Source organism: Myotis lucifugus, unplaced genomic scaffold (genome assembly GCF_000147115.1).
Source record: "Myotis lucifugus unplaced genomic scaffold, Myoluc2.0 scaffold_998, whole genome shotgun sequence".
NCBI lineage: Eukaryota > Metazoa > Chordata > Mammalia > Chiroptera > Vespertilionidae > Myotis > Myotis lucifugus.
The window spans coordinates 54,945-61,062 of NW_005872046.1; positions in this window are offsets into that span (position 1 = coordinate 54,945).

Genomic DNA, 6,118 nt, shown 5'->3' on the forward strand with positions numbered 1-6,118 from the left:
GGCATGTGCCTTGGTTGCGGCACGTCCCCAGTGGGGGGTGTGCAGGGGGCAGCTGATCGATGCTTCTCTCTCATCAATGTTTCTAACTCTATCCCTCTCCCTTCCTCTCTGTAAAAAATCAATAAAATATATTTAAAAAAACAAAAAAAGAGGGGCATCAAGTTGGATGCTTGACCTAGGATCTGGCAGAGGATGCTTGTGGCAGAGGACCTGGAAGCAGAGAAAACAAAATAAAAAGTGGGGATACAGAAGAAAGATCGACCATATTTATCAGTAATTTTGACTCAGTGGATAGAGCGTCGGCCTGCGAACTGAAAGGTCCCAGGTATGATTCCGGTCAAGGACACATGGTCGGGTTGTGGGCTCAATCCCCAGTGGAGGACTTGCAGGAGGCAGCCAATCCATGATTCTCTCTCATCATGGATGTTTCTATCTCTCTCTCCCTCTTCCTTCATCCCTGAAATCAATAAAAATATATTTAAAAAAAAGAAAAGAAATTGCATGAGCCCTGGCCGGGTAGCTCAATTGGTTAGAATGTCATCCCAATATGCCTTGGTTTCAGCTTGGATGCTTGGTAAGAATCAATCAATGAATGTGCAAATAAATGGAACAATAACAAAACGATGTTTCTCTTTCCCTTTCTCTCTCCCTCTCTAAAAATTAATAAATTTTAAAATAGCCCTAACTGGTTTGGCTCAGTGGATAGAGCATCGGCCTGCGGACTCAAGGGTCCCAGGTTCAATTCCAGTCAAGGGCATGTACCTTGGTTGCGGGCACATCCCCAGTAGGAGGTGTGCAGGAGGCAGCTGATCTCTCATCAATGTTTCTAACTCTCTATCCCTCTCCCTTCCTCTCTGTAAAGAATCAATAAAATATATATTTTAAAAAAAATTTTAAAAAATAAAAAAAAATAAATTTTAAAATAAAGTGCATGATGTGATGTAATTCTTACTATTTTTGACTCTAGAAGTAATATTAGATATTCTTACATTGTGACATCAGATTTCCATGACTAGTATGCAATAGGCAGGTGGGAAGTTTATGAACATAAGGTAAAGGTTGATCAAGAAAGCAGGAATTTGCCCTTACTGGTTTGGCTCAGTGGATAGAGCATTGGCCTGCGGTCCGAAGGGTCTCAGGTTTGATTCCAGTCAAGGGCACATGCCTGGGTTGTGGGCTCGGTCCAAAGTGCAGGAGGCAACCAATCAATGATTCCCTCTCATCATTGATGTTTCTATCTCTCTCTTCCTCTCCCTTCCTCTCTAAAATAAATAAAAATATACTTAAAAAAAGAAAGCAGGGATTTTAGAAAATTGCTTCATGTTTCTTTTATTTTGGCTTTAGTCATCTGGTATTTTAAAAAAATGAAAACTGGCATTTTCTGGTCAAGTCTTTTTATAGCTCATCAACTTTGTACATTAAGTTTCTAACAACAGAGTCTAGTAAGAAAGAGCAGTATTGCCCAACTAGCAGGGCTCAGTGCTTGAGTGTCGACCTAAGGTTAAGGTTGGATTCCTGGTCAGAGCACATGCCCAGGGTTGTGGGCTCGATCCCCAGTGTGGGACGTGCAGGAGACAGCTGATCAATGATTCTCTCTCTTTATTGATGTTTCTATTTCTCTCTCTCTCTCTCTCCCTTCCACTCTGAAACCAATAAAAATATGTTTTTTAAAAAAAGAAGAAAAAATAAAGAAGTAGAGCCCTCGCCAGTTTGACTCAGTGGATAGAGCATTGGCCTGTGGACTGAAGGGTCCCAGGCTCAATTTTGGTCAGGGGCACATGCTTTGGTTGTGGGCTTGATCCCCAGTGGGGGGCAGATGGAACCAAAAAAGACCCCTAATAGCACAGCAATCTTGAGAAAGAACGATGTTGGAAGGATCACAATTCTGGATATCAAACTATACTACAAAGTCATTGTAATCAAAACAGCCGGGTACTGGCACAAGAACAGGAATATAAATTAATGGAACAGAACAGAACAGAGGACCCAGAAATCGACCCAAGCCAATTAATATTTGACAAAAGAGGCAAGATCAGACAATGGAGTTAAGGCAGTCTCTTTAATAAATGATGTTGGGGGGAAAATGAAACTAGACCACCAACTTATCCCATACACAAGGATAAACTCAAAACGGATAAAAGACTTAAATGTAAGTTGCAAAGCCATAAAAAAATCCCAGAAGAAAACATAGGCAGTGGAATCTCAGACATATCGTGTAGCAGAATTTTCGGTGATACATTTCCTATGGCAAGAGAAACAAAAGAAAAAACAAACAAATGGGACTCCATCAAACTAAAAAGCTTCTGCACAGCAAAAGAAACCTCAACAAAATGAAAATGGTACCCATTGTATGGGAGAACATATTCACCAATGCTTCATCTGATAAGGGGTTAATTTACAAAATGTATAAAAAACTCATGCAACTCAACACCAAGAAGACAAACAATCCAATTAAAAAATGGGCAAAGGACCTGAATAGACAGTTCTCCAAAGAGGACATGCAGATGGCCAAGAGATATATGAAAAAATACTCAATGTCACTAATCATCAGAGAGATGCAAATTAAAACAACAATGAAGCATCACCTTATACCTGCCAGAATGGCTTCCATCAATAAAGCAACGAACAAGTACTGGTGAGAACACGAGGAAAAGGGAACCCTAGTACACTGCTGGTTGGGAATGCAGACTGGTGCAGTCACTGTAGAAAACAGTACTGAGTTTCCTAAAAAAATTAAAAATATGCCCAGGTGGTATAGCTCAGTGGTTGAGTGTCAACCTGTGAAATAGGAGGCCGAGATTCCATTCCCAGTCAGGGGCACGTTTGTTCCCCGCCCCACTTGGGGCCTGTGTCGGAGGCAACTAGTTGATGTGTCTCTCTCATAAGGATATCTCTTACTCTTGTTCTCCCTCCCTTCCACTCTCTAAAAATCAATGGAAAAAATACCCTCTAGTGAGGATTAAGAAAACAAAAAAGTTGTGGTACATGTACACAATGGAATTTTACATAGTAATAAAAAAGAAGAATCTCTTACCCTTTGCAACAGCATGAATGGACCTGCAGATTATTATTCTTTTTTAACAGTTTTATTTTGATTTCAGAGAGGAAGGGAGAGGGAGAGACAGAAACATCAATGATGAGAGAGAATCATTGATCAGCAGCCGCCAGCACACCCCACACCGGGGATCAAACCAGCAACCCAGGCATATGCCTGGACCAGCAATCGAACCCTGACCTCCTCATTCACAGGTCTATGCTCAACCACTGAGCCACACTGCTGGCCAGGCTAGAACTGGAGATTATTATGCTAAGCGAAATAAATAAGCCAGTCAGAGAAAGAGAAATATCACATGATTTCACTTCATGTGGAATCTAATGAACAAAATAGGTCCAGAGCCCTTGCCAGTTTTGCTCAGTGGTTAGAGTGTCAGCACACCCATGGACTGAAGGGTTGTGGGTTGGATTCTGGGTCAAGGGCATGTACCTTGATTGTATGCTGGATCCCTGGCCAAGGTCAGGGTGCCTGAAGAGGTAACCAATGGATGTGTCTCTCTCACATAGATGTTTCTCTTTCTCCCTCACCTCACTCCCTTCCATTCTCTCTAAAAATCAATGGAAAAATATCCTCAGGTGAGATTTAAAATTAAACAAAAACAAAAACGCCCAGACGCATGGAAAGGACTAGCACAGTGGTTCTCAACCTGTGGGTCGGGACCCCTTTGGGGGGTTGAACGACCCTTTCACAGGGGTCGAGTAAGACCATTGGAAAACACATATAATTACATATTGTTTTTGTGATTAATCACTATGCTTTAATTATGTTCAATTTGTAACAATGAAAATACATCCTGCATATCAGATATTTACATTATGATTCATAACTAGCAAAATTACAGTTATGAAGTAGCAACGGAAATAATTTTATGGTTGGGGGTCACCACAACATGAGGAATTGTATTAAAGGGTCGCGGCATTAGGAAGGTTGAGAACCACTGGACTAGCAGATCTCAGAGGGGGTGGTTGGGGATGGAAGAGATTAACCAAAGAATTTATATGCATATATGCATAGCCCGTGGACAGAGACAATAGTGTGGTGAAGGCTTGGAGTAGGGCGGGGGTCTAGGTGGAGGATGGAAAATGGGGGACGTCTGTAATATTGTCAACAATAAAAAAAAAAACTTGCCATGTAGATGGGAAAAAATAAATCATAACAAAACCTGTTTTCTTGGAAACAGTTTTTACAACTTTGCACGTAGGGATGACTTTGTTCCTTTATAAAAACAGCTTCCCAATAAAAAACCAATTAGCCCAAGCAAAAAAAAAAAAAATGCTTCTACTGCTACAATTATCACAATTAAAAATAAGCATAAACAAACAAACAAATATATAAGCAGAAATCCCACTCAAACCACAAATCCTGATATTCTGAGGCTCTGGGACTAAAGTCAAAAGAAGTGGTTTCCAACAACATTGACAACAAGAATCAAGATGACTTGGGGAGTGGAGAAAAGCAAAACTCAAGGGAAGTGGGGAGGTGATGTATCTTGAAGTGAGGCCATCAGCCACTTTCTCAGGAAAATCTCTGAGGCAGCATCCCTGGTATATGCTAACTTGTCTCCTCTTGTTCTCTCACTCAGACTCATCAATCTCTGTAGACCTCGTCCACTTCCTTCAGAACTAACTGGGACTTCAGGAGATGAGCGGGGTGTAAGTTCAGTAGCCTAGCTTCAAGCAAATGTCCCTAAATGTCAAACTTCTAAGTGTCAGAGCTGGGGTTTGAATGCAGGCACCATGGCTCTTCAGCCTGTTTTGCAGGTGGGTTTCAGGGGACCCTCCCAATCTTGCCTTGGGTCTCTGCAGAGAACTCTGTGAAGTTCTATTCAGAAGACAGGGTGGCTCCTGGAGTGAAGGCCCAGCCGGAGCCTAGGTCTGTCTGGACGGGAGGAAGGCCGGGTAGGGGAACACAGTGTAAGCACCTGGGGAGCAGCCCTCCGATAGTTCTAATTTTAATTTTTGTTCTTCAGTTTCTAAACTGTAAATGGGCAATCCTTCCCTCAGATATGGCGTGAATATCAAATAAGACCATTTAGGCATAGTACCTACCACTGTGCTCAGCACATAGTAGGTACTATATTTCTCTCACTGCCGTAGTAAGTGCACCCCTAGCCCTTCCCTTTAGGGAGCTTATACTGTAGAGCAAGGGTAGGAAACATCTTGCCCAAGGGCCATTTAAGGTTTGATAAAACATTTGGTCTGGCCCAGTCAAGGCATTGGGAGTGAGTTAATTAAACGTTTGACCAAATATAGCAGGCTAATTTAAAAATATATATATTTTTATTGATTTCAGAGAGAAAGGGAGAGGAGAGATAGAAACATCAATGATGAGAGAGAATCATTGATTGGCTGCCTCTTACACGTCCCCTACTGGGGATTGAGCCTACAGCCTGAGCATGTGCCTTGGACCAGAATTGAACCTGGGACCCTTCAGTCAGCAGGTGACGCTCTATCCACTGAGATAACCAGCTAGGTTGTTTTTTAAGCTGATAATGTTGTATGGCCGTGAATGATGTTATAAATGGCCCTTGGCAGAAAAAAGGTTCCCCACCCCTGCAGAGGAAGAGACAGATTTTAAGTAAATAATCACAGAAAGTCATGTAAAATCGAAACTGGGATAAGTGCTTCTGAGAGGAGGTTTAGTGCATGAAGATATAAGACCATAAAACAGGCATTTGACCTAAGAAGGTTAGAGAAGGCTTCCTTAAGGGAGTGACGCTTGAACTCGGAGGTGAAGGGTGACTAGGGCATAACTGAGGAAAGGAGGAAGAAAAAGCACCCCAGGAAACGGAAACAAAGCCTATGGTGAGGGAGTTGAGTGTCTTCAAGGTTTGATCACAACCTAGAATGCATGACCACACTCAGATTCAAGGTTCACAATCCAAAGGCCTTCCGGGGATCAGGCAGGTCACTTCCATTGACAAATGTATAAGACAACAGAGGGAGCTATAGACTGGAGATCTACAGAGGCTCTTGCCTGCCTAAAATGAAACTTGTCTGCAAATAAAGTGTACTGGTTTACAATGTAGAATTACTGGTTTGCAAGTAGAGAAGAAAGCCACTG